Genomic DNA, 9,844 nt, shown 5'->3' with positions numbered 1-9,844 from the left:
TGTTTTTATTTTAATACAACAGTACAATGTTAGATATATAGGGAGAGTATAGATTGAATAATATAGAATAAAGCCCTGTGTTTAAGGACATTTTGGTCTAGTGGAGGAATTTAGACACCACACAGACACACACACACTTTGCCTGGGATGAGTGATTAAAGATGTTTCAAGGAAGAGGTAGTATGTGAACTTAGCCTTCAGGTGTGAGAAGAATTTGGAAGGACTTTCCCAAGAATGGCCTGGAAAATAAGTGAAGTTCTCTCATGTGAGAAAATAATTCAGTAAGAGTCATGTTACTAGCTTGAGGATCCTATTTCCCAGAAGGCCACCGTGGGGAGCTTTCCCTTAAAGGACTTGCCTTGGGAATGTAGATTATTGCACTGTTTAATTTTTTTCAAAGATAATGTTAGTAGTTCTCTTTTTCAACAGAAGGTTCCTACTAAACCGTATTTCCTGTTTCCAGAGTAATCTGAAGCTGAATAGCAGAAAGGAAGTAAATAGAGTTCCAGAAAGTAACCTTAAATTATACCCATTGTGAAAAAAATATCCTAAGGAGACATTTTTAAAGGTATTTTTATTCAGAAACTTCAAAAAAAGGAATGAACAAAAAGGCAAGCAACCCAGATTTCCTCTGGTAGCATTCAAATGCCGGCTAAGAGGGAGGAACTCGGCATACTTGAATGGCAGAGGTTAGAAGCCTGAGGTTATTCGATTTGCATTTTCTGGACATACCGTCTCGGTTACTCACTGCCTAAATGCAAGCTCTCCTGTTCCTCTCCCTCTGTCGTGGGATAGTCAAAACCAGAATCTGCTCTGTCTCCCCGGGTTTGCTTACCGGGCACAGAGGAGGGACATGGTCAGTGGCTCAGCCACAGGGTAGAGCACTGCCTCTGCCGCCACTGACTCACAGGATGACTGGGCCAGCGCACTTCCCCTTCTGCCGTTTCCGTTCCTGCGTGTATGGTGGAGCCCTGGCGATCCTCGCCACCTTTCTTCATTCCACAGAAATGAGTGCGTATGTTGGTGAGTGCGCTTCGAGACAAAGATGCACATGACACTAGTTCTCGTCCCTTCCAGGTCGGCAAAACACGGAATCACTTTCTCTTCTGTTTACTGAGGCATCAACGGTGTCCATGGGATCCGTCAGGGGTAAACAGCAGCTCTCTCAATGCTGGCTTGTTTATCGCAGGGTGAAAACAAAATCTTGGGCTAAGCAACTTACATCCCCGTCTTGACTCACTTCCTTGCCTTCCTCTTAGCTGCTCCAGCAACAGGGCCAGTTGCCGGAGGACTTATTTTCCCTTCTCAAAACAGGGTTGGTTTTTCATCCTTGAGTTCAGTGCACAGGATGGATTCTTATTCTTCTACAGATACAGAGGTGCTTTATGCTACTGACTGTCTATAGGGTGATTTTTGTGAATATCAAATATTTGTCAACAAATGAAATTCCTCCCCCGGTTGGGATTATTATATCAGAAGAGTTTCTTCTGTTTTTGTGTTGACTGCTCAGCATGATAAACTGGGAAGAGCATCAGAATAAGAAATAAGACATTAAGCTTCCGATTCCGGTCATGCCCCTAATTAGCCATGTGACTTTAGGCAAACCACATCCTCAAGTTTCATTAGTCTATGACCTAGCGGTGTGGGGCCTCAGTTTTGTCATCTCTGATATTTTGAATGTAGATTAGATGATTTTTGTGGTCCAGTTATGGAATTCTTTAAAAGATCCTAGTATTCCATGATACTGTCCCTTTAAATATTTAGCCTTTCCCTAAAGAATTTATTGTAATAATTACCCTCCATTGACCATTAATCTAAAAGATGAGCATATGAAGTTTAAATAGCAGTCACACTTTTTATAAGCAGGATTCCGACTTATAACTTGTCTCTTGTAGCAAAAGAGTTGACCATGTATTTCTAGCAGTTTGATAAATATTCTTCACAGTCTGAGCTCAGATCAGCTCTCTAGGCCTCAGACTTCTCTCCACACTCACTTTAGTGATTTTTTTTTTATACCTGTGGGTTTAGATACTGTTCATTGTTGATTCCAATAGATATACATATCCCACCCAGACCTCTCTTGTAAACCCCAGACTCACAGTCTATGGTCTGCGACGTGTCCATTTGGATTTCTGGTTGGATCTTGAACTCGACATGTCCAACACGGATGCCGGATCCCCCTTGCCTCCCAGCTGCTTCCCCCCATCTTTGCGCACAGCTGTTCAGAGCTTCCACTTGTTCACGCCAGAAATTTGATTGTCATCCTTACCATCTCTCCTGGTCTCTCGTCAATCACTTAATGCCACCCGATTGGTCTCTCAGCTTTCTGCCCTGATCCTCTCATGAATCATTTCCCAAACAGCAGCCAGAAGGACCCCTTTATAAAACGAGTTTGGAAATCACGTCACCGCTCTGCCCAAGGCTTCTTAACTGATGAGTGGGGGATTGATTCTTGACCACTCAGAGCACAAGCCGAAACTCAGGGTTCCTGTAACCTTTTCGGTTCCATCTCTGCTTCTCCCCCTTGGCACATTCGTGTCCAGTGTCCTCGCTCTCCTGCAGCTTGCCAGACGTGTTCATTTCTGAGGCCCTCGCATTTGCTGTTTCCTATCCTACGGTGTTCTTCCTGGAGATATCTGCATAACTCACTGCCTTGATTTCCTTAGCTTCTTGTTCAGATGTCATATTCCTGCTGTATTCTTGCCTGAACTACTTGCCTCTCTCCCTCTGCCCTCCCCTAGTACCCCCTTCTCGCCTTTCTCTGCTCTTTTCCTCCATAACTCTTGTCGCCATATAATACAGAGTTCTTGACCTTGGCACTATTGACATTTGAGGATAATTCTTTGTTTGGGATGATTGCCCTGTGCATGGTAGGATGTTTAGCTGAATCCCTAGCTTCTACTCACTAAATACTATCTCCCCTGTTTTGACAACCAAAATTGTCTCCAGACATAGCCAAATGTCTCTTAGGAAGCAAAATCATTTCTGGTTGGGAAACACTGATCTAATACAACAGATGTCTTAGCTATTTATTTGTATGCTGTTCCTCTTTCCCAACACTAGAATGCAACCTTCGTGAGAACAGGAATTTTTGTCTCTGTTGTTCACTGCTGTAATGCAAGACCCAGAATAAAGCCCAGTGCATAGGGAGGATGCTCGACAGATACTCAACGAACAAGTGAAGAAATGAAGTGGGCTCCTGCCTTGTTCTTCTGTGCACCTTAAGCTCTAGTCACACTGGCCTTTCTTCTGCCCTTGTACCCAAGCTCATTCTCACCTTCTCGCCTTTTTCTTTCAGTTCTTGCTCCTGGAAAGTCCCACGAGTCATCACAGGGTGGACCCCAGCTTGTTATTCAGGTTTCTAGTCAAATATCACTTGCTCAGTCAGGCCTTCCCTGACCACTCCATCCAACATGACTCTCCCCGCCTGCCGGAGTTACTCTCTATCATGTTACTCTGATTTAATTTTTTATTATGTTTATCTCTGCCATTATCTTGTTTACATGGAGAATTTCTGTCTTGCCCCCTTAAATGAATGTTCTCTCAGTACTCGACCTTACCTGCTTTGTTTATCACAGCATCCCTACAGCTTAGAACAGTTCCAGGCCCATAGTCTGTGTACCGATTGAACGAATAAGCCTACCTATTAACCAACTTCAGCACAGAATGTTCTCAAGAGTTAAGGGTTATATCTGTCAGGGTTCAGTTGAGAATCCACTTTAACTAGTTTAAACTGAAACGGATTAGTTACAGCGTGTGGCTCACAGAATTATTAAGAAGGCTGAACAAATAGCCTCCAGGTTGTGGACTTCGAGAAGGAATGTATCTGCCAAGAAGGACTCCTCGTGGTTAACTGAGTCCAAATTTATAACCCGAGTCTAGCAGCCATTGCCTACAGAGACCCCACGCATGTTGCGTTTCAGGGAAAAGCTACAGACTGAGCCTTAAGTCTCTTGCACTGTGTTCCTGCCTTCTGAGTCAGCCGTTATAAAGGAGTTCCTGGTCTCCTCTTTTGAACAATGGCCTGAGACCTGCCCTGTTCAATTGCAACTTTGCTGCTATATCCTCATTTGCATCAATACTGACCAGTCAGAACATCTCCACAACAATCTAAAGCTGACCAATCAGGACAGTGCTATTTGGACCAATCAAATTCTTTAAATTTGGATTCCTCGTTTGGATAAAAATGAACCAATGGGGAACCAGGGTAGGAACTTTATCTGTAAAACACCCTACCCACCCCCGCCTCAAGCTTTGTCTCAGTGGAGCACAATTTTGGTTTCCAGCAGAGACTTCATTGCATCCTTGTTTTGCAAACTGTTCACCTGAATAAAGTTTTTCCTTTCTCTGTACCCAGAGATTGGTGTATCCTGTTGACATTATATTGATGGCAATGGACTTTTGTTGACAAGGTTGAGCTTTCAAGAATACCTTTGAAAGCCACACACTGACCGGACCTCCGAGGGAGAGACTGCTCTTTGATGGGGAGACCTGTAGCTGAACTGAGAAGCTGAGGTGCCAGTTGCTGGCTCTGAGACCAAACCGCCACTGCCAGGGTCAGAAAGTGAGCATGAGAAAAGGAGGTCAAGACCTGTCAAGATCACAAAACTGCCCCGGAAAAACCAGACACTGCCACCCTGGTGTGGACCAGCAGAAAGAGCCAAATAGTGAAGCATATCTTTCTGCTTACCTGATCTTCCGGCTGTCATGCCAGTACTTCTGATTAGCGGAACAAATTAAAATGAAAACCCCACTGCTAGGAGGTCTGGGAGATGTGGCTTTTAACTTTCCAGTCTCTGCTATATGAGAGGGCACATTGGAAGGAGACGAGAATGAATGCAGGTATGGCGGTAAAGACAGGATGGAGAGACAACTGATAAAGAAAAGTAAATGAATCTTCAAGTTCACATTTGCTAGGTAATAAGGTCGTGCTAAAAGCCAATCAAACAGTCAAGAGTCTCTTGTACATATGCCGATGATAGTATTTATACAATTTCGGGTCAATTACTTTTCCCCAAAGATGCAATAGCATGTTTGTGACTGAATAGCACCATCATTCCTAAAGCACCCGTCTCAGACCAGCCAAGTTCAATAAAGCCATGATCTGAGATCTCCTGGAGAGTGGGAGTGTTTATACCTTACAGGTCTACAAGAAAAGTGTGTGATCTGTCTGCCTGCGCACTATTTTTCATAGCTGGCCTTGTACATTTGTTTCCAATTTAGGGCGGTGGTTATTAAACTCAAGTAATTTTTTTTTATTATTTAAAATCCATAAAAGCTTATTTATTTGAATGAATCTTTATTTTCATAAAATATACTATATATATTACATCAGATCACATAATGCAGTATGTGTATAATTTTTAAAATTTAATTCATTTTATTGGAAAGATAAGACTCACAAATTCTTTTTATTCTTAACTGTTGCAATTATAGATGTTGGTTTATCTGTTTTACACACTTAAAATCTAACTTTAAATAAGAGCAATATGAAATGATAATCTTGGAGCCCAAGCTCAACTAAAAATATAGAGATATAAAAAAAAAACCTAAATGAAATTTTAGAAGGTGCTTTTAAGAATATGATTTTATCAAATTTAGGAGACTTAAAACTCTCTACGGCTTTTAAATTATTTTTTAGTACTTCACAGTTAAAAATATCTTATCTGAGTACCTTCTGTGTGCTAGTCCTTAAACATTCATTTAATCTTCATAGCTTCCCTATGAGGCATAGCTATTATTTCTGTTATGCCAACGTGGACACTCAGGCTCAAAGATACCGGCCTCTAGGAAGAGGCGGAGCTAAGATTAGAAACTAGAATTTGACCTCATATCCTTCCAATTTCACAGCTTACTCCTTTTTTCTGCAATGTTTATTTAGTCACTCACACATTCATTAATTTATTCAGTTAATGCTGCTCAAGTACTTACTATGGGCCAGGGATGTGCTGTTTGCTAGGATTTAAATGATGAGTGGAAAAAAAAAAAAAAAAGAGGGCACCATCCCTACCTGCATGAAGTTGAGAATCTCTGCTGCCTTCACGTTAGTTGCTTACTCAGAATTTTTAGATGAAGATTAAATTCCTACAAACCACAGACAAGAATGCAACGATCGCCATTTTCTTCAATGTAGAAAACGACCATTTTATAAATATTCCCACGTGAAAGAATATTTAAATCAATCACCTGCCCTAGATTATGTGTTTGCTTAGAGTCCTGGATAACTTCAAGATTAATGAATCACAGAAATTTGTTAGAGAGGCTGATACTCAAGAAATCTCTGGTAAGAGAAATAAGGTTTATCATCTGTTTTTTACATGAAGCAGAAGCAATGGCAGGAAGCAAGTTCCTATCAAGAAGGATTAAGTATTTAAGACATGGTTTAATACTGTTTCCGGGGTGCTAGCAGCCTGACTATATTGGCCAACACCGCCCAGTTCCCGAGTGAAGGTACTAACCACCAACCAACCACCAACTACAAATGACAGAACCCATTAGGTGTGTCAGGAGCCCAGTGCCTTGAGAGGCCAGCAGGCTGTGTACCGCCAGGTCTATTAACAGGCAGGAGTCATCTTCACTTCTACACACTCAAATACGTTAGTTCCTGTTGGTAGATCTTTCATTTTTGTCTCTTCTGAAAGAGATATAGGGAATATTTCACTTTAACCATAAAAAAACAGCAACCTGAGGACAATGATGACTGGCTGGTGTCAGCCTCACTCTGGGGAAGTAGTTTGGAGTGGCAGGGCCTGTGGGACCCTTGAAATAGCATGATGTGTCTAACGAGGCAGCAGTTGATTAGCTCCTGCTTCTTGTTGTCATGAAGAAGGCTCAATTATATTTCAACTCTTACGTAGAGGCCAGCAATCTTGACTCTTCTGTGAAATCCTCTGACTTTTAAGTCTTGGCAACTGATTCAAAATTAAAAACAGAATAAACTCTTGGGCCGACATTTTTGTTAGGGTACCCGATCATCCTGGTTTGTCTGGGCCTGAGTGGTTTCACTGGGATGTGGGTCTTTTGGTGTTAAAACAGAGAATACCAGGTAAACTGGGGTGGTTGGTCCTTCTGGAGTGTGGACGATAAAGAAATCATCTCTATGGGCTGAAGAAAGTCTGTAGGTGGTCAGTATGTGACCTCTAATGAATAGAATATCGAACTAGAATAAGGTTTACATTTTCAAAAAGAAAAAGCTAGAAAACTCACATTTTCAAAGGAGGGGAAAAAATATTTGATCAATGGAGGACTAGGTCCATTTGTTCACTTCTGTTCTTCCCGGTTCATATCCGATAGCCGTAGCCAGGTTAGAAGCTACTGTAATAAATCATTTGCAATGTTTGGGGTTCATAGAACATTACCATGGGAAAGGAGCTTAAACACCACGTAGTGCAAATCTTTCAATATGCACTTGGGGAAATTGAGGCCCACTGCCCCATAAGTAGTTAGTGGTGGAATGGTTCAACTTGGCCCTGTTTGGAATGGTGAAGGTGGCCAATAGCATGACCAAGAAGGCAACCCAACTCCTCTAAGCTGCATTCCCAGCAATTAAGAAGGTTTTATGGCATAAAGAAAAATAACTGTTAAAATCTCAAAACAGAAGTTATTTTGTACTCTGCCTTTTGTTTATGGGATTCAATTATAATGAATCACTGAATGCTCATCTTGTTGAAACTCAAAGCAAATGCATAAAACGAAGGACCGTAACATTGAGAGGGGGCATCCTCTATCCAAAAGGCTACCAGGTTCTATCTGGGTCATTTCATGGGGGCAGCACCCATTTCAAACTAAAAACCTACGATTTGCAAAACATAGACAAGGAAGTTTTAGAAAAGTCTTTCCAAAGATCAGTCCATACTGGCATATATTTGGCTTCATTCTTCAGTTATAAATTCAACATTTCTTTACAACAGAATTCTCTTTGAAGTTAGAGAATGAACTTTGTAGTGAGAGTATGCTCCCAGGCCCATATGGAGCAAATAAAAACAAGACTGATTTTTTTCTTATTATATTGGTATGCCGCACCTGCCAAAGAACTTACTGGTCCTATTTATAGTCACAAAGAGATATCGTTAAAGTCCAAAGACTTGTCTGAATAATTAGAATCCTCCTTGCTTCCTTTTAGGCCGAAATGAAATACATGGTTCATCCTCTCACCTGTTTGTGTAAATTTCAAGGAATCTCAACAGAATAGGATAGAGGCAGTGAGTGACCCAGTAGCATGACTGTCACATCAACAGACCACATAGGCTAGCCTAGTTTCCTTATAGACACAAAGAAGCTCCCAGAGGCTGGAGGTCAAGGGTCACACTGTCTTTATTGCGTGGGTGGATTGCATGTAGCTATAGCTCACTTAAACATAAGCTTGGTGAATCGTTCAAGGTCAGAATGATTTGATATGAGAGGTCAACACTTAACAGAGTTCATGATTAAGGACCAGATCCAAAGCTGCTCCAGCACTTACCATTCCCCTCCTGATTAAATCCAGGAAGGCAACGAGAAAGGAGGGGTATGTTAAATCTTGGTAATGATTGTAGGGTTGTCAATATAGGAATAGTAGTCAACAAAATACAATACAAAACATCGTTTTGGTGTGCAGGCCAGACTCTCTTAAAGGACAAATCTCTGAGAAGATGGTTTGAGCACTGTATTTCAGGGGTGAGTTTTAAGAGTGTTGCTGCTGCTATATGGGTATGTGTGTGTGTTTATGTTCAAACAACAAACATTTATTATCTTACATAATTTCTGAGGTTCAGGAATCTGGGAGCGGCTTGGCTGGGTGGTTCTGACCTAGGGGTTCTTGTAAGGTTGCTGTCAAAGTGTCAGCCAGGTCCACAGTCATCTCTAGGCTTGACTGCGGCTCAAGGGCCCAGTTCCAAGATGGTGTATCATTCGCTGAAGGTGGCCCATTCATATGGCTATTGGCTGGATGCCTCGGTTCCTTCCAAAGGCCTTCAGCCTTTCTGTGGGCCTGCACGAGTGTCTTCACGACAAATCATTTGCTCCCTTCAAAGTGAGCAATTAAAGGGAGATGGTAGGATTGTAATTATTGTGGCTTTCAGAATTGGATTTTTGAGACTTACAGTTATGTACCACTAAGTTGCTTCATTTCTTCACGCCCCTAACAGCCACTAAAGTTGGGGATAGTGTGGACTTTCCAAGGGTGACACACTTGCTTTAACATGAGAAGCAAATGAGTTCACAGCGGAAGATGTGGAAGGTGGGAGATGGCTCCTGCACGAAAGAGCCAGGAGCCGCCTTTTATGTAAATGACTATTATGCATTGCTGAAAGCAGTGGTCAGTTATCCATCCTTTGTAACACTTGGGAAAGAAAGATTTAGCCCAAACCTTTCATTTTAAAGATGGCAATCGAGGTCATGAAAAGTGAAAGTCTACATACACATTTCAGAGTATTTGTATTTAAAAGAGTCCTCATCTTGGACATGGTTCCATAGTGGAGTGGTTAGTAAGTCTGCTTTACACGTAGAAAGTCCTGGGTTCACGCCCCACTGGAGCCACAGTCCATGGTCTATGGCCGTGCCATCCTGAACAAACCCGATGTCTGATTTCAGGAGCTAAGCAGGGTTGGTCCTGGTTAGTACTTGGATGGGAGACCACCTAGGAAGACCAGGTGGTATTTATTCCTAGGTAGGCATAAATAATAATAAATTAAAAAAAGAGTTACTAAAGGAGCCCTCATCTTTAATTAACCTGCGTTGTGAGTAGGTTACTACAGCAGAGGATAGACAAGTCATCTGTGGACCCCTCGAGCTCATTGTCAACAAAAACAAAACGGTGGCTGGCAAGGATGAAACCTGATTCTCAGCAACCTGTGAGTCATGTGAA

At 41.9% G+C, this 9,844-nt stretch overlaps 1 long non-coding RNA gene across 2 annotated transcripts; it reads left to right on the top strand.

Annotated features, from left to right (window-relative positions):
• The first annotated feature begins 461 nt into the window (after positions 1-461).
• LOC118612847 lies at positions 462-5,108 on the top strand. Of its 2 annotated transcripts, none has more exons than XR_004955134.1 (2): positions 462-1,077; positions 4,360-5,108. It is a non-coding gene; the product is annotated as an uncharacterized LOC118612847 (long non-coding RNA). The 2 variants fall into 2 exon arrangements; XR_004955133.1 differs by having other exon boundaries at positions 474-1,023.
• Positions 5,109-9,844: the final 4,736 nt, after the last annotated feature.

Source organism: Rousettus aegyptiacus, unplaced genomic scaffold (assembly GCF_014176215.1).
Source record: "Rousettus aegyptiacus isolate mRouAeg1 unplaced genomic scaffold, mRouAeg1.p scaffold_m13_p_17, whole genome shotgun sequence".
Lineage (NCBI taxonomy): Eukaryota > Metazoa > Chordata > Mammalia > Chiroptera > Pteropodidae > Rousettus > Rousettus aegyptiacus.
The sequence above is the reverse complement of the archived record's forward strand: the minus strand, read 5'-3'. Positions and strand labels throughout refer to the sequence as shown.